Source organism: Schistocerca nitens, chromosome 5, assembly GCF_023898315.1.
Source record: "Schistocerca nitens isolate TAMUIC-IGC-003100 chromosome 5, iqSchNite1.1, whole genome shotgun sequence".
Lineage (NCBI taxonomy): Eukaryota > Metazoa > Arthropoda > Insecta > Orthoptera > Acrididae > Schistocerca > Schistocerca nitens.
The window spans coordinates 778,388,727-778,408,958 of NC_064618.1; the positions used below are offsets into that span (position 1 = coordinate 778,388,727).

Genomic DNA, 20,232 nt, shown 5'->3' on the forward strand with positions numbered 1-20,232 from the left:
GGTACAGGCACTGGGTTGTTGACTAACCAAGGTGTGCGACGACGGAAGTACAGCCGCAGCAGAAGGAAAACACGTCTCTGGTCCAGGCCCAGGCAACTGGAACACATCATCTACTACCAAACCTACCCTACCAACATACATCAGAAAGGAACAGTAATCTGCACAAAAGAGGCTTCAGACGAGAGCGACTAAGATGTAGGAAATCTCAACTTATTTGGGAAACAACTACACACACTCCTTAAAATTACTTGTAAATCAGCAGGGGAATATCAGAGCCTGCTGATGCAATGATTAAGACATATTCATCTGCAAAGGGGGTCTTATATCTAACACAGATTACGATAAAAATTTAATTTCGTAGATCGAGTTATAACAGAGATTACTTGTGCACTTGCATGGAATATGATGTGGAACAAATAACTGTGATCAGTTACACTGACTGATGATCATACACTCAATCACTCAAAGGAGTTGAGAGAGGACAAGTTACTCTCGCACCTAGATTCGTAAAAGGAAAATTATTAAAGATTTTGTTACAACCTGAACCACCTTTAGCGAGACTCAAGAAAGTTAATGGCCTGAGCCGACATTGATGGAGACTGGTAGGGTACTAAGCGCATGAGGTATTTTTATGGTTCTTAACTCATAGAAACGCGATTTGGGAGTTGAAAGCAATTGGCAGCGAGCCTATCCCACATAAAATCTTGTAAGGCTGGTCCACAGCCATGCAAGACACACAGGGCAGCCCCTCATTGAGACAGGTCTCCAGCAGAACAATGCTGTGATACCTGGTGTGGCACCAGCTGAACCCTGGCCGGGTGGCAATGGTCTGAAGGAACGTGCCTACACTGTGGACCCATAAACCAGGCATTATGTGCAGAGTCACATGTAATAAGAATGACCAGCGAATGGGTGTGTCACACACTGAAATCTACCATGATTTCAGGGCTCTGGTAGAGAGTAAATTGCGAACCGTCTGCTTGATGGCTAGACTGTGAGATTTTTGCATATCTTTCATGGCCGCGATCAATGCACAGGTGGCGCCTCCAAGTCTCACCTCTGCTTAACTTCTTAACTACAACCGGATTTGAAGGCGCCGTTACTATTAGGATTCCAAGCCAGTATGTTATTGCCTCCAATCCGTTCAGGCAATCTTCGAGGTGCTGCAATATTTAAGCTTTCAGAGTAGGCTGGAACTTGCTGACCAGGTTGCACACGACGTTCGCTGCTCTTCCCGTAACTCGCCGCTACTAGTCATTTAACCAGCCAGCAAAGCTTGCCTCCGACCAATTTAACCATTTGCGGCTTCTCGAGGTCACTTTTAGACAGCCAGATTCCCCCATAAGCAACAACTGGCCAGCCACATGCCCTCCAGCTGTCACTACCAGGACTCACCAAACCAACAATACACGTCTCGATTGAAGACCCTATCTCCAAACATAATGTGATATTGATACAGGCAGCCCAAGTAGCTAGTGGCGTCAGCAGATTTCCATGCCGCCACGATTAAGGCCACCATTGCTCAACTTCCCCCCCTCCCCCCTCCCTTAGACCTGTTATACACCATCTCCCCGAGAAATGGTGGGAGGTCTATTACCAGCTTAACTTGACGCAGGTGGACTCTGAGGGTCTTGCCCGTGGCTAATTCCTTGACAAGTAAACTAGCAAGCACCAGAACCTTAGCAATGGAATACAATGGTCTAGGTGTAGAGTCTTTGATTAGTAATCGAAAAGTCCTCGCTCACGTGTTCGAAACCCGCCACGGCTTCAAATTTCATTAATAATAAGCATTGGCGGCCGAGGACTTTCGGCATAACAAGTCATCCTCTTTCTGCCAACGGCCATGTCATCGAGGGCGGAGGAGTGTACAGAGATTCATGGCACTCTCTTGTGCTTGAGGTGAGAATCTGTCCCTAAATGCGGAAGAATCAGCAATGACGAACGGCATGAGGATGGAAACCTCTGCATTATAGACACATAACATGTATCCACAGGTCACGTGGCCTCTAATTGAAAGAGTGTCGTGATGATTTCCCCATTGGTGAAAGATTCCAAAATAGTCCCCCATTCGGATCTTTCGGAGGGGACCACGAAGTAGGAGGTGACCATGATAAAATGATTGAATGGCCACCGAAAGGATTACGTTCTACGAATCGGGGACCTGGAACGTCAGAAGCTTGAACATGTTAGGGAAGCTAGAAAATCAGATAAGGGAAATGCAAAAGCTCAAACTAGATATAATAGGTGTCAGTGAAGTAAAATGGAAAGAAGACAAGGACTGCTGGTCAGATGTGTATATTGTAAGATAAACAGCAGCAGAAATTACTATAACTGGCATAGCATTCAATATGAATAGGAAGGTAGGGCAGAGGGTGTGTTACTGTAAACAGTTCAGTCATAGGGTTCTTCTTATCAGAACCAACAGCAAACCAATATCGACAACGATTGTTCAAGTATACACGCCGACGCCGTAAGCGAATATGAAGAGATAGAGAAAGTGCCTGAGGATATTGGAAGAGACTCCAGGCCCAGGGAGCAGGAACGCGGCGTCTGATGCCAAAGGTACCCTGCCCAGATACATGAGAAGGGAACAGTAACCTCCCCAAATAAGACTGCAGACGAAAACGCCTAAGATGTCGGAAATTTCAACACATTGCGGAAGCGACTACACGTACAAGTTACAAGCTTATTACCCCTTAAAATTACTTGTAAATTAGCGGACGAATGTCAGCGTCATCTGATGATGTGATTAAGCTATACTCATCTACAAACGGAGCCTTGCCTGAGACACAGATTATATGACGAATTTAATTTCGTCGATTCAAGTTATAACAGAGAGTACGAGTATACTTGCACAGAATATAGCCTGGAACATATAATAGCGCTCAGTTACAGTGTCTGATTATCATACACACAATCACTCTTAAGTCTCGTTACTATAACAGTCCAGTTCCACATTAGAACAGATATGGCGGTGTAAATCAAGTACTCGAAAAAATAAGTGTTATGGGCTCCAATACGTACTGGTGATCTTCGAGGTGCCCTAAAATTTAAGTTATCAGAACAGGCCAGGAACTTGCTGGTCAGATTGCACGCGCCAATCCCTGTTCTTCCTGCAACTCGGCGCTACCTGTCGTTAAGGGAGCCGGCAAGCCTTGCCTCTGACCGATTTAACCATTCACAGCTTCTCGAGGCCCTTACCTGACAGCTGGAGTCCCTAGAAGCAACAACTTTCCAGCCGCAAGCGCTCCAGCCAACTGTCAGCACCAGGGTCCGCGAAGCCACCAACACACTCCTCGACCAAAGACCCTAGCTTCAGACATAAGATCGTATCGATATCGGCAACCAAAGTAACCAGTGGCGCCAGTGAGGGGCCATGCCGCCAAGATTAAAGCCGCCATGGCTCAATAGCGACTGGCATACTGCTGCAGTTTACATGACACGCAGAGGGTTATGGCATCACATGCGCAGGTTACGGCGTCACATACACAGATTGCTTAGATGTAGTGGGCGAGCAAGGCCATCACAAAAATTGCGCAGAAGTAATAACAGTAAAAGATGGGAAATTCAAAAATACTGTAGAAAATTATAAAACCCGAGATAGGGAACTAGTCCAGTTTTATTCCGTTACCTCTTAATATCAAAATTCAAGATGGTAGAGGTAGCCCACTTGTGGTGATTATGGTACCATCTTCGAAACTATCCAAACAATCTTATGAGCATAAAACAGCGCCGTGTTCAAACGTATCTGAACCATCTGAACTGAGTAAATTGACACCATGTCAAGATGTAACTAAGGAACCTGGACCATAAAGTGAAGCCATGTTCAAAAGTATCCGAATTTAAGAAAATATATAATGATTTTGACAATACTGGTTCAATACACAGTATTACACATCTAAAGCAGCAGCAGCACTCCGTCTTCAGGCCACAAGTGGCCCATCGGGACCATCCGACCGCCGTGTCATCCTCAGCGGAGGATGTGGATAGGAAGGGCGTGTGGTCAGCACACCGCTCTCCCGGTCGTTCTGATGGTTTTCTTTGACCGGAGCCGCTACTAGTCGGTCGAGTAGCTCCTCAATTGGCATCACGAGGTTTAGTGCACCCCGAAAAATGGCAACAGCACATGGCGGCCCGGATGGTCACCCATCCAAGTGCCGGCCACGCCCGACAGCGCTTAACTTCGGTGATATGACGGGAACCGGTGTATCCACTGCGCCAAGGCCGTTGCCTACACATCTAAAACATCTGTATAATTTATCAAAAATAGGAAAGTATACACACAACGTTTAAGTCTAGTTTCATAATGTATTCCATTTGTAAAATATCTGTCCAAATTATTCAAACAGTGTAAATTACAGCAGTTCCACATCTAAAATCTTTGAATGCAATTTATAAGCTTCGTCAGAAGTTATTGTCGATACTGTTGTAAGTATTCCCACGTCTGATCTGTTAGTATAGATTATCAAAATACTCGTGACACTCCTGACCTAATTTACATGTCAAGTTGCGGGTGACAGCAAGTGAACTTCCATCTTTGTACTGTATTCCATACAAGGCGCACTGAACCCCTCAAATAAAATATTTTCACAATTAACCTGCTTGTATTACTGTCCTACAATTGTACAAAATGTTTATTAGCTAAAATAATGTAGCAGCCATTGGAAGAGTGTAATTATGTATTACTTAAAGTTTCTAGATATACCTGATATCCAAAACCTTAGTGTGAACTTCTCAGTTCCCAGTCACAATGCTGTTTCAATACCTGTATTGTCTATATTATTTTTCGCTAACATTTAAAATATATGTGGTTAAACTAGTACGCTAAGCAGGCAATACAGTAATAGCTGACACCTACTAATGGTAGAAAAATTAACTTTCATTGACAAACCTAGCACCGTTGTAGGGGGACAGAAGGTAATGCAGCACAAAAAATATAATTAAGGTTTTTGGTTGGCTAAAGAAGTTTTCTGAACTACTTCTGATGTTTGGCCAGCCTTTGACTATGTCCGACGTGTGTACTTTCGAAGAAGACTGCGACATATACGGCTCAGAAACATGGAGACCAGGCTGTCTAAAAATGTTTACACACTGCATCTCCTAAATCAACTCCAAAAAAATACCAATACCTACAGCAATTTTATCGATAAATGTCTCATTTTCTGATACTCCACCACAACAAACTGTACTTGAAACTGTGCGCTTTGAGCAGATCTTTGTTTTCGTAATGGTGTATGTTAGTTTTGAAAATACTGTTTGCTTGCATATGTCAAAGACGATGATGGAGAAGGTACACACAGATCTCAGAACATGAATGAAAGTTCGATTTTTTTACCCATCAGTAATACATGCTTGAGATGTAGTGATGACTTGAGAAGCCATATCGCGGTATTTCATGAGTCTCGTATGTACTATGCAAAGTTGCTTGCTACCAGTGATTATATGACAACTTCTGCTTAACAGGTCCATCCCATGCCACACCCTTTATTCCCAAATAGCGATGCTGTCTTCCTTGATGACACGGTCCCTCTTCACACAGCCCACATCGTTCAGTGCTGGATTTTTGATCACAAGGATAAAGTGTACCATCTTCCTTGCCCACCACAATCATCAGATCTCAGTGTTGTTGGCCCTTTTCCGTCCACTTTGAAGAGAAGGATGTGTCATCGCTAAGTACCACTCTTATTGTTAACTGAAATTGGCCCTGTTTTCCAGGAAGAGGAAGATAAGATTCGCTTGAACACGATATAGTACTTGCATATATCCATTCGAAGACGAGTGGACGCTGTTTTGAATGTTAACAGTTTGCCTTTACCGAATTACGCATGTTAATGTGTTGTGTTCTTGGTGTTTCCACATTTTATCCAATCATGTATAAAAGATAAATACTTAGGGAGGATAGTCATTAGATGTATAAATCTTACGTCCACCCTTAGCAGATGCTGTGTTTATGGCAGGTTAACTACCGTTTCTTGTGATTATTTGATGAAAAAATTTGTTCAAACTATGGTTGGGAATAAATCTATACTATTCCATACATCAAGTAACCTAAGGAATGATGTTATTCAGTTTACGTGTGAAGAGTACACATGGTCTAGGGGTAGCGTCTTTGATTCATAATGAGAAACGTTTTCTGTCCCGGGTTCGATCCCCGCAACTGCCTAAATTTTGATAAATAATCAGCATTGGTTGCCGAAGACTTTCGGCATAAGAAGTCAGCCTCATTCTGCCAACGGCCTTGTCAAAGAGGGCGGAGGAGTGGATAGAGGTGCAGGGCACTCTCTTGTCCTAGGGGTGGGAAATTGCCCCTAAAGGCGGAAGAATCAGCAATGATCAACGACATGAGGATGCAGAAGGCAATGGAAACCACTGCATTAAAGACACGTAACGTGTATCCACAGGACATGTGGCCTGTAATTGAAGAAGTGTCATGATGATCTCTCCATTGGCAAAAGATTCCGGAATAGTCCCCCATTCGGATCTCCGGGAGGGGACTGCCAAGGGGGAGGTTACCATGAGAAAAATATTGAATAATCAACGAAAGGGTAACGTTCTACGAGTCGGGGCGTGGAATGTCAGAAGCTTGAATGTGGTAGGGAAACTAGAAAATCTGAAAAGGGAAATGCAAAGGCTCAATCTAGATATAGTAGGGGTCAGTGAAGTGAAGTGGAAGGAAGACAAGGATTTCTGGTCAGATGAGTATCGGGTAATATCAACAGCAGCAGAAAATGGTATAACAGGTGTAGGATTCGTTATGAATAGGAAGGTAGGGCAGAGGGTGTGTTACTGTGAACAGTTCAGTGACCGGGTTGTTCTAAAATGGTTCAAATGGCTCTGAGAACTACGGGACTCAACTGCTGAGGTCATTAGTCCCCTAGAACTTAGAACTAGTTAAACCTAACTAACCTAAGGACATCACAAACATCCATGCCCGAGGCAGGATTCGAACCTGCGACCGTAGCGGTCTTGCGGTTCCAGACTGCAGCGCCTTTAACCGCACGGCCACTTCGGCCGGCTCCGGGTTGTTCTAATCAGAATCGACAGCAGACCAACACCGACAACGATAGTTCAGGTATACATGCCGACGTCGCAAGCTCAAGATGAACAGATAGAGAAAGTGTATGAGGATATTGAAAGGGTAATGCAGTATGTAAAGGGGGACGAAAATATAATAGTCATGGGCGACTGGAATGCAGTTGTAGGGGAAGGAGTAGAAGAAAAGGTTACAGGAGAATATGGGCTTGGGACAAATAATGAAAGAGAAGAAAGACTAATTGAGTTCTGTAACAGGTTTCAGCTAGTAACAGCGAATACCCTGTTCAAGAATCACAAGAGGAGGAGGTATACTTGGAAAAGGCAGGGAGATGCGGGAAGATTTCAATTAGTTTACATCATGGTCAGACAGAGATTCCGAAATCAGATAGTGGACTGTAAGGCGTACCCAGGAGCACATATGGACTCAGATCACAATATAGTAGTGATGAAGAGTAGGCTGAAGTTCAAGACATTAGTCAGGAAGAATCAATACGCAAAGAAGTGGGATACGGAAGTACGATGGAATGACGAGATACGTTTGAAGTTCTCTAACGATATAGATACAGCAATAAGGAATAGTGCAGTAGGCAGTACAGTTGAAGAGGAATGGGCATCTCTAAACAGGGCCATCACAGAAGTTGGGAAGGAAAACATAGGTACAAAGAAGGTAGCTATGAAGAAACCATGGGTAACAGAAGAAATACTTCAGTTGATTGATGAAGCCGGCCGCGGTGGTCTAGCGGTTCTAGGCGCTCAGTCCGGAACCGCGCGACTACTACGGTCGCGGGTTCGAATCCTGCCTCGGGCATGGATGTGTCTGATGTCCTTAGGTTAGTTAGGTTTAAGTAGTTCTAAGTTCTAGGGGACTGATGACCACAGATGTTAAGTCCCATAGTGCTCAGAGCCATTTGAACAATTTTTTTGGTTGATGAAAGGAGGAAGTACAAACATGTTCCGGGAAAATCAAGAATACGGAAATACAAGTCGCTGAGGAATGAAATAAATAGGAAGTGCAGGGAAGCTAAGACGAAATGGCTACAGGAAAAATGTGAAGACATCGAAAAAGGCATGATTGTCGGAAGGACAGACACAGCATACAGGAAAGTCAAAACAACCATTGGTGACATTAAAAACAACGGTGGTAACATTAAGAGTGCAACGGGAATTCCACTGTTAAATGCAGAGGAGAGAGCAGCTAGGTGGAAATAATACATTGAAAGCCTCTATGAGGGTGAAGATTTGTCTGATGTGATAGAAGAAGAAACAGGAGTCGATTCAGAAGAGATAGGGGATCCAGTATTAGAATCGGAATTTAAAAGAGCTTTCGAGGACTTACGGTCAAATAAGGCAGAAGGGATAGATAACATTCCATCAGGATTTCTAAAATCATTGGGGGAAGTGGCAACAAAACGACTATTAACGTTGGTGTGTAGAATATATGAGCCTGGCGATACACCATCTGACTTTCGGAAAAACATCATCCACACAATTCCGAAGACGGCAAGAGCTGACAAGTGCGAGAATTATCGCACAATCAGCTTAGCAGCTCATGCATCGTAGCTGCTTACAAGAATAATATACAGAAGAATGGAAAAGAAAATTGAGAATGCGCTAGGTGACAATCAGTTTGGCTTTAGGAAAAGTAAAGGGACGAGAGAGGCAATTCTGACGTTACGGCTAATAATGGAAGCAAGGCTAAAGAAAAATCAAGACACTTTCATAGGATTTGTCGACCTGGAAAAAGCGTTCGACAATATAAAATGGTGCAAGCTGTTCGAGATTCTGAGAAAAGTAGGGGTAAGCTATAGGGAGAGACGGGTCATACACAATATGTACAACAACCTAGAGGGAATAATAAGAGTGGACGATCAAGAACGAAGTGCTCGTATTAACAAGGGTGTAAGACAAGGCTGTAGCCTTTCGCCCCTACTCTTCAATCTGTACATCGAGGAAGCAATGATGGAAATAAAAGAAAGGTTCAGGAGTGGAATTAAAATACAAGCTGAAAGGATATCAATGACACGATTCGCTGATGACATTGCTGTCCTGAGTGAAAGTGAAGAAGAATTAAATGGTCTGCTGAACGGAATGAACAGTCTAATGAGTACACAGTATGGTTTGAGAATAAATCGGAGAAAGACGAAGGTAATGAGAAGTAGTAGAAATGAGAACAGCGAGAAACTTAACATCAGGATTGATGGTCACGAAGTCAATGAAGTTAAGGAATTCTGCTACCTAGGCGGTAAAGTAACCAATGACGGACGGAGCAAGGAGGACATCAAAAGCAGACTCGCTATGGCAAAAAAGGCATTTCTGTCCAAGAGAAGTCTATTAATATCAAATACCGGCCTTAATTTGAGGAAGAAATTTCTGAGGATGTACGTCTGGAGTACAGCATTGTATGGTAGTGAAACATGGACTATGGCAAAACCGGAACAGAAGAGAATCGAAGCATTTGAGTTGTGGTGCTATAGACGAATGTTGAAAGTTAGGTGGACTGATAAGGTAAGGAATGAGGAGGTTCTACGCTGAATCGGAGAGGAAAGGAATATGTGGAAAACACTGATAAGCAGAAGGGACAGGATGATAGGACATCTGCTAAGACATGAGGGAATGACTTCCATGGTACTAGAGGGAGCTGTAGAGGGCAAAAACTGTAGAGGAAGAAAGAGATTGGAATACGTCAAGCAAATAATTGAGGACGTAGGTTGCAAGTGCTACTCTGAGATGAAGAGGTTAGCACAGGAAAGGAATTCGTGGCGGGCCGCATCAAACCAGTCAGTAGACTGATGACAAAAAAATAAATATATAAATAAATAAATATATAAATAAATAAATAAATAAATAAATTAAGAGTTTCTCCACAGAAAATTTGTATTACGATGTAATCAGAAAAATAGCAGTACATATTCGATCTCTAACAGAATAATTTTTTGTTATAAGAGGAAGGACAGTTTACTGTGCATGTTGAATGTAGGAACTTACACTGACTATTATTATGAGTGCTCTTACACTAACTAGTATTATGAGTCAGTAAAATATTACTGGGTAGACTTTGGTGACTGACACCATTATTGCTAGAGTTACCTGTATTTGTATTCTGGTAGGGTATTAAATAGTTGAGCATTTATTATCACCTTTGGTAACGAGTCTGATTATTTCATTGTCAATATTATTTTACATTTCTCTGATGTGGTCATACAACACAAAACTTAAAGTAATACAAGAGAGCAATCCAGCTTCTAAAACATGGTGAAAACAAATATTAAAATTCAGAAACAGTTTGTTCTCTTACATAAAACAATTTTAAAATCAACACAAAAATTACAAAGGAAGCTAGATAATTCGTAGACCCCTGATATAATTATGCTTGAAAGCTGGGCACATTACATAAATCGCCTTAATAACATTAACCATGGTAAGTTTTAGAGATAACTCTGGCCAACAGATTAACTCAAGTTACTTAAAAAAATGCACGGAGCAGATAGGGCAATAAATTTGTGCTACAATCACACTGAGTGAAACAGCAAAGGCTTGCATGACGACTCAATGAATGTTAACACAAATATCTGCCCAAACAGCTTTAGGAGCGGGGAATCGTTGCAGAGATCAGAACAGGGTACACACGGCATAGTAGAACAAAACCAATAACTATGTACACATCCCTGGCGAAGAAGAGCGAACAACGACCTAGAAAAGACGTCGTGCCGATCCGAACCGCTTGTCCGTTGCTCCACGCGCTGCCGTTGGCCCCAGATTCACACTGCACGAAGAATACACCTCAACTGCCAGCACTGAGCTGTTCCAAGGCGTCTACCGACGCCCCCCTACCGGCCGCTTTCGAAGCCTAGTCAGGGCTGCGATAACGGCACAAGGGGCTCGTACGCGCCACGTCGTGAGACGCCAGCTAGAAGACGGTAAAATGAGCCACCACAGCTCAGTATGAATGGAGGACTACGTAGGAAGCAGCATTAGAGTTGATGAGCAGAACGCCCACAAATGATAATATAGTCTGTATCTAAAAGTATCATTCCATTATTACATAATTAAAAACACAAAGCCTAAACAATACGTTGTTAGGTACCGTTTTAAGAAAACTCTCCCGTAACATGTGTACAAACTGCAGGAGATAGGCAAGGTAAACTGGAATAAATTATTCCCCACTGGGAAAGAAAATATTAATTGATACTACTGGCTGTCAACACACAACTTCTTGGATTTTATTTCATATACTGTGTTGCATCCAGAGATAAATCAGAGTCCACTGGGAACGGAGTTGAATGTCAGTAAGAGTGAAGAACACTGTATAGATTGTAAAACCCTGAGTACGTCCACTTTTTGCCGTTCACAGAACTGCCCGAGTACCTCCCCATGTGAAGGTACAAGCGAGGCAGCTCTGAAAATGGGCAGAGCACTGTTTTGTTTTATGAGAGAGAGAGAGAGAAAGAGAGAGGAAAGATGCTGCCCTGATACATTTGGTTCGCCGTGTGTCTGTCATCAGAAATGCAGATCACGTCTCAGGAATGTGCAGAATAGCAGAATATGTGTTTAAGAGGACATGTACAAATAATGCGTGGCACCTGACGGATGGAGACCGATAAAAATGAGTTTTGTAGGACGATGCAGCAGGAGTTCAAACTTGGCTGAAAAACATGGAATAGGAATATGAATTTGGGCGACGCCAAGCTCAATGAATGTAAGGTAACGTATTGCTTCATATGAAAAAAAAAAAATTGACATGGGAGCAGAGGGTTAGACTGTACTTACAGAGACCTAACGGTATCCAGCAGCACACATTGGAAGACAGATGGAGAGAGAGAACTACATACACTCTTGATGCGCCAAGAGTAATAATTTTTTTAACGTGTTACCCAACTAGAATTTTAATAAAGAAAGTAAGCCAGCATCTTGTAAGACAGCATCTCACACTGCGGAAGTTACGTTAGTCAGTATTCCGTCAGTCAAAATTATGAAACACGTGAAACCAGCAAAGCTCTAAATTTTCCTTGTCAAAATTGTTTTGCAGATAGCTACTGATGTTCTATCCTTGCCTTGCAGACCACACTTCTGCGTCGAAGCCGCACACTCGTCACGAAAGGCTCTCATACAGCTAGCGGAGACGAGATACTGATGCCGATCCAGTGACTATTTCTCTAGCCACTGAAGCCACCACTTGCAGGCTGTAAATTTGGTAAGGCAAAGACACAGCAGCTAAACAACCTTTGAGGAGAGGTGAAGTCAATGTAGCGATCTTCAGTGATCAGAACTTTAATTTCTAAGAGGTGTTTATACAGGGTGTTTCAAAAATTACCGGTGTATTTGAAACGGCAATAAAAACTAAACGAGCAGCGATAAAAATACACCGTTTGTTGCAATATGCTTGGGACAACAGTACATTTTCAGGCAGACAAACTTTCGAAATTACAGTAGTTACAATTTTCAACAACAGATGGCGCTGCGGTCTGGGAAACTCTATAGTACGATATTTTCCACATATCCACCATGCGTAGCAATAATATCGCGTAGTCTCTGAATGAAATTACCCGAAACCTTTGACAACGTGTCTCGCGGAATGGCTTCACATGCAGATGAGATGTACTGCTTCAGCTGTTCAATTGTTTCTGGATTCTGGCGGTACACCTGGTCTTTCAAGTGTCCCCACAGAAAGAAGTCACAGGGGTTCATGTCTGGCGAATAGGGAGGCCAATCCACGCAGCCTCCTGTATGTTTCGGATAGCCCAAAGCAATCACTCGATCATCGAAATATTCATTCAGGAAATTAAAGACGTCGGCCGTGCGATGTGGCCGGGCACCATCTTGCATAAACCACGAGGTGTTCGCAGTGTCGTCTAAGGCAGTTTGTACCGCCACAAATTCACGAAGAATGTCCAGATAGCGTGATGCAGTAATCGTTTCGGATCTGAAAAATGGGCCAATGATTCCTTTGGAAGAAATGGCGGCCCAGACCAGTACTTTTTGAGGATGCAGGGACGATGGGACTGCAAAATGGGGCTTTTCGGTTCCCCATATGCGCCAGTTCTGTTTATTGACGAAGCCGTCCAGGTAAAAATAAGCTTCGTCAGTAAACCAAATGCTGCCCACATGCATATCGCCGTCATCAATCCTGTGCACTATATCGTTAGCGAATGTCTCTCGTGCAGCAATGGTAGCGGCGCTGAGGGGTTGCCGCGTTTGAATTTTGTATGGATAGAGGTGTAAACTCTGGCGCATGAGACGATACGTGGACGTTGGCGTCATTTGGACCGCAGCTGCAACACGGCGAACGGAAACCCGAGGCCGCTGTTGGATCACCTGCTGCACTAGCTGCGCGTTGCCCTCTGTGGTTGCCGTACGCGGTCGCCCTACCTTTCCAGCACGTTCATCCGTCACGTTCCCTGTCCGTTGAAATTTTTCAAACAGATCCTTTATTGTATCGCTTTTCGGTCCTTTGGTTACATTAAAAGCTCCGCTGAAAACTTCGTCTTGTTGCAACAACACTGTGTTCTAGGCGGTGGAATTCCAACACCTCTGTTCTAAGGAATAAACCATGTTGTCTACAGCACACTTGCACGTTGTGAACAGCACACGCTTACAGCAGAAAGACGACGTACAGAATGGCGCACCCACAGACTGCGTTGTCTTCTATATCTTTCACATCACTTGCAGCGCCATCTGTTGTTGAAAATTGTAACTACTGTAATTTCGAAAGTTTGTCCGCCTGAAAATGTACTGTTGTGCCAAGCATATTGCAACAAACGGTGTATTTCTATCGCTGCTCGTTTAGTTTTTATTGCCGTTTCAAATATGCCGGTCATTTTTGAAACACCCTGTAGTTAATAGCTCAACTTGCTTTCCATTCCAGCAGTGAATGAACATGCAAATCCTTTTGCAGTATTTTCTATCCCTATTAACGAACCAAAAGCAATAAAGGTACAGTCTCCATGGAACTGAGTATTGTGTTCCGATTCGCATTGACTTTGAATTACTATTCCAGATACTTTTTCCAAGTTTGCCTAGGTATTAGTTTAGTTATTTAAGCAACTATTAAAATGCTTTCTAGCGAAATGCCATTACTTACGTGCAAACGGATAAAGGGTGTAATGAAGTGAATTTATAGTGATCATTGCTTGATTTAGCAGTCAGGTGTATTTCATGATCACTGATTTCACAATTTACACGTCTCAGATATTACAGGCCCTAATTCATTAATGTAATTACAATATACAACTAATGAACCCCATCCACTCAACAGGCAAGAAATCAGACTGTCTGCCCTTACAACGCAAATAAATAAATTACACAACAAACATGATTGGAAAGCCGATGTTACATAAGCAGGCAGGAGTGTAGCTTTTGCCGTATGCCAATTTCCCTACAGTAATGTCCATAGCTTGTGGTCTAGTCGTTGGCGTCACAGCCTATGGAGCATGGGCACTCAGGTTCGATTCACGGATCGGTCGGAGATTTTCTTTGCTCCAGGACTTTGTTGTCCTAATAATTTCATCCAACCTTCATCAAAAAGCACAAGAAACGGAAGTGCCTTCAAGTTGAAAGACTTGCACCAGGCAGCTGAGCAAACCTGGACATCGTCTCCCAGTCTCCCGGCCAGTAATGCCGTACCATTATTTCATTTCATGTGGAGCAATTACACCTATTGAGCTACATTTGTAAACTATGTTGACATATTTCCGCCGCGTTTTCAGGCAACACGTTTGCTTGCGAGATTGGTCAAGTTATCACCATAATCTATTTGTGAGGTTCTAATTGAACTTCACATAGTTAATACCTGCCAAGTACAGTCACCCACTAGTAAATTACGATAAAAAATTCGCCATGCTCACTTCTTGTGATCTCCTCATATGCTTATTATATAAACCTATAAATAATCGCTTCATATACTTTATCTATATTAAGTCCTCAAGTTTTCACTTCACTTATGAGAACAGTAGCAAAATTCTTACAGCCAGTGAAGAAACCCTGGTTGTAGCTCAGTGTTGTGGGATCTCACTGTAAGACGCTAAAATTAAATATCTCCTCCGATTATCGGCAGCACGAGTCGTACATGTGGAAATATATACATTATACCTATTTTATCATTATTATCTGGAATCCATTATTGAATATTTCCGTACGTTACCCCGTAAGGGAAAATGCATTATGACAAGCAAAATTCGATGTAATTGTTTCTAATGTTGCTTTTATCTTCTGTGATGCTAGTTCCTTCAACGAAATAGTCACTGCTGTCTTTCATTGCTGTCTTATTTTACGTAACCTTTGCTTGTAAAATAATGGATTGTAAAGCTCTGGATCAGCTAACATGACGTTGTATATGCACTGCAACAGTAACTGTATCTATTACATAAGTCATGACAAAGTGAAAATAAACATACGAAATGGATTATAGTACCGCAAGTGGGAAAACTGTTATTCTTATGTATACGTATATGTGAATGAAAGAAAACCTGTAGAAAAAGCTTTACTAATTATGTACAAACAACTGATGTAAAAAGAAAATGAAATGCATGTTGTCACAAGGTGACTGTTATATATCGGTGCTTTGTTGACATCATTACGAAAAAAAGAGAGTCAAATAATTATTCAGTGAATGGTTTTATATTAGTGATATGAAGACCTCTCGAAGGTTCGTTCACAATCTTTCAAGATGTTCTACGTTGGGATGTAGAATTCGTCGAATCCGAAAAGTTCTGTTATAAAGGGACTGAAGACCTCAGAAGTTAAGTCCCATAGTGCTCACAGCCATTTTTCTGGTATAAAATAATACAAATTTGGCACTTGTTCTTTAAGTGAGAATAGGTGTGCTCAAACTTAAACTTTCCGTCCAACTTCGAATTTCCAACCGTGACTTACCTTCTTTTGTTGCATTTTTTCTTATCTGCTGCCTCCTTGTAGTTCAGTAATTCCAGTGTCAATCAGTTTACGATGACGTAAATACTGCGACTTGAGGAAAGAAATTAGTTTTATTTTGTCTGGAAGATTTTTATTCTTCAAAACCAAAAGTGGCGAGAGCAGTGTTGTATAATTAGGAATTAAATTAATCGTTCCCTGATAATTTGAATACATCTGTCCTATTCTGTGTTTTTTGGGCACTAAAGTCTACAATGGTTGGAGAAAGCGTGGTACCAGAAAAAAAAAGAGTTTAATCTTTGTATTGTGTACTGTACGTGTTCAATATGCGGAACAAAATTGTGGTCCACTGTCAGATATAATCATTTCTACGTGTCCTACGTCTGATAAAATATTCTTAGTGGACGTAACTGAAACGGTTTTAGCTTCAGCTCAGTTGTTGTGGTCGTGTGACTAGGGCCTCCCGTCGGATAGACCGTTCGCCTGGTGGAAGTCTTTCGATTTGACGCCACTTGGGTGACTTGTGCGTCGATGGGGATTAAATAATGATGATTAGAACAACACAGCACCCAGTCGCTGAGCGGAGAATATCTCCGACCCAGGCGGGAGTTGAACCCGGGCTCTTAGAATTGACATTCTGTTGTGCTGACCACTCAGCTACCGGGGGCGGACTTTTGCTCAGTGAAGTGGCGTAAAGGAAAAATTTAGATGTAAGCTCTACTGCAACAAATATGTACGAAAAACTTTTTCTGCTCTTTGGAATACGCCATTAAAGGTCGACAGCACGTAAATAACGTATTTTAATGAGGATAATTGGGAAAATTGGAGTCAGATGTGATGTGGAAGATTTTGCTTGCTCACAGAGTTTGCATTTCGCCTGAACGCCCCTAATTCTTTTCTCCATGTTCATGACACAGGATGTTTGAGGAAGTACGCGGAAACACTTTCTTGGTCTGTAATGAGCATAGCTCAGATGTATACACACATCAGCTGGTTGACAACGTCATCAGGAACACAGATAAGCTAAGTATTATTGTCGGGTTTCAAACTTTGAAAAGGATGTGACTTCGTACCATACAATGGTGTCTCATAGTAGAATTTTGGTTATTATACCCTACTCGTTAATATTCTTCCCAAATAATTCCTTATGCTGTTCACTGACCATATCTTTTAACGCAGAAGACACAGAGGTTTCAAACGCAACTTGCTGTATGTAAAGAAGACTGAAGTTCGACTGACAAATGGAGTGGAAACAGTCATTTGAGAACCAGTAAGAGATTTTGATAAAATGTCGCCTACTATATTTTGTGAGGCAGGAATATGAATGACCCTGAAATTGAATTTCTGTAGAAAAAAGTTTCCATAGTCCCAGACGATCATATGAAAATTAGCGGTCATGAGGAACTGGACTGCACGGTAAAATGTAAATGCCGTGTGGCTAGGGCCTCCCGTCGGGTAGACCGTTCGCCTGGTGCAGGTCTTTCGAGTTGACGCCACTTTGGCGACTTGCTTGTCGATGGGGATGAAATGATGATGATTAGGACAACACAACACCCAGTCCCTGAGCGGAGAAAATCTCCGACTGAGCCTGGAATCGAACCCGGGCCGTTAGGTATGATAATCCGTCGCGCTGCCGACGCAGCTACCAGGGTCGGATAATTACACGGTGGTCTGTATACTCACTTTCGTATGTTTGCCATGTAAGAAATAACGAAATTTTGAAAAGGCAAGACGACTGATAATGTTTTGAGTTCTGTGATGGAATAATTTCTTTCTGCTGGGGAAAGTACGCAACTGGAAAACGCAATAATTTTCGTGATGATCACTCCATTTCCCGCTATTCCTGGAAAAGATGAACGCCAAGGGCCGTTATGGAACCACAAAAATCTTTCGAAAAATTTGGGTGTAATAACAGAGGGGCATTCAGTAAAGCATGTTTAAAATACAGAAATTCCGTTTCTGCCTGATCATCCCAGAACCAATTTGAGTTTTTACCACTTCGCTGTCAAAGTCTTGATATATCCAAAGCTGTATAATGAATGAAATGCCTAAAAAAACTGATGACTCCAAGATATCTACATAGTTGTTATTTAGTTGTGGGAACAGTGATGTCTAGGATAGCTATAACTTCATGTCATTTCTGTCAACAGAGATGATGTGGTCTAAAAACGTATCTGATGATTTGTCCATACTCTGATTTCCATAGATTGTCTGTAATACCCTGGCGTGAGCATGTATCCAGTTTTGCATTCATAGTACTGTTTTGTTTATGCGAAGTTTCTTCTACAATAAGTTTATCATCGACATATGTTGTGATTCTTTCTTTTAAATCAGTGGAAGAATAGTATTCAAACAGCGAACGAAAGCTGCTGATGATATGGTAAGGCCAAAAGGTTATTTGCAGAATTACAAACACTTACTGAAATATAAGAAGGCACTGTATTTACAATTGGGGTGACGCTCTACTGCCAAAATCCAGACATTAAATAAAATACTATTACTTCTTGAAAATTCTGTAGCAATTCAAAATTTCTCTAGCTATGTCAGTAATCTGTTTTGAATCTAACTCAAGCCTCAGTCCTCAGTGATCCGTTTTTTTTTTGTTTTTTTTTTGTGGAATGTGGAATGGGCTGATATACGAATGTGGAATGGGCTGATATACGGAATTGTAGCTGGTTCAACAATGCTTTGTGTGAGCATGGATTCTAATTCTTGTTTCACTTTGTCTCTACGTGTGAAAGATAAGGAGTCATGTTTTGAAACAAAAGTCTTATAAGGCTTTACTTGGAATTCATACACATATCCTCACATAGTACCAGCTACATTGTCAAAAATATGTGAATGTGATTGTAAAACTTCTTAAAACTGTTGTCTGTCACCATCTGTCGCTGCTTCATAATTGTCTACCTTGGCTTGCATTACCTGCGAAACGTCGAAATTTGATTCTTCATCTGCATTGTCGGTAGCAATTCAAAATTTCTCTAGCTATGTCAGTAATCTGTTTTGAATCTAACTCAAGCCTCAGTCCTCAGTGATCCGTTTTTTTTGTTTTTTTTTTTTTTTGTGGAATGTGGAATGGGCTGATATACGAATGTGGAATGGGCTGATATACGGAATTGTAGCTGGTTCAACAATGCTTTGTGTGAGCATGGATTCTAATTCTTGTTTCACTTTGTCTCTACGTGTGAAAGATAAGGAGTCATGTTTTGAAACAAAAGTCTTATAAGGCTTTACTTGGAATTCATACACATATCCTCACATAGTACCAGCTACATTGTCAAAAATATGTGAATGTGATTGTAAAACTTCTTAAAACTGTTGTCTGTCACCATCTGTCGCTGCTTCATAATTGTCTACCTTGGCTTGCATTACCTGCGAAACGTCGAAATTTGATTCTTCATCTGCATTGTCGGTAGCAATAGACATGTCAGTGAAAAATGATGAATACTATTGTGTATTATTTGCGTATGGAGTAAACTCTAATCTGTTAATTTTCTGTTCCTCCATTTAAATGCTCTGCTGAAGCTGTAACGCAGCTTGCACTTAATTGTTACGTAGTAGATATAAGAGTCTTTACAGTCAAAAATCGCTTTATGTTCTGTCAAGAAATCTATACCAAGCTTAATTTAATGGGTTAAAAATGGGATTACCCAAAAATTTGCATAAAATGTGTGGCCAGGAATAGAAAATTTTAGGAATGTCTGTAGTTTTACATCTACCACTTTTCCAGAAACTGCTCCTCTAACTTTAGTCTTTTGTAATGGGAATGTAGATGAAAAATTATTCGCATTCCATTTGTTAAATTCTGCATCACTAATCACTGTAACTGGACATCCAGAGTCAATAATTGGGGTGAAATATGTGAATCAATTTGTATGTTGATAATGGGATGTTACACATTCTTTTGTGGCTGTTCTTTTTCCTTCAATAAAATGTATCTTCCAAAGTGATGTATGTTCCAAAGTGATAATGAGTTCTGTTACTGGGTTCATATTGTCCGTAGATGACGTTTTGCTGTGGACATATGCAGTACGCTGAGCTTCTAGTCAGTGTTTGTCAGGAGGATGGAAGCGATTATTTGGTTCATTTAATACACAGCATTGTTGCTGTAATTCAGATTTTGGTTGTATCGTCTCTTGTCGTACCTTATGCTGTTTCCATGATTATTATTATTGTAATTCAGCTGTGATCGCTAATTTTGCTGGGACAAATCGTGATTGCTGTTGTCATGGTGCTGAAATGTTCGTTGCTGCAGTAAAATTTTGGTTTTGTTGCTGACTATGCCGAGGCTACCAGTTAAAATTGTTTCGCCTTTTGTAATTATTCTGATAC

The 20,232-nt window shown here is 41.6% G+C and overlaps 1 pseudogene; it reads right to left on the bottom strand.

The window, feature by feature from the left end:
* Positions 1-4,114: 4,114 nt before the first annotated feature.
* On the bottom strand, positions 4,115-4,232 carry LOC126261428 (5S ribosomal RNA; annotated as a pseudogene).
* Between the last annotated feature and the right edge of the window lie 16,000 nt (positions 4,233-20,232).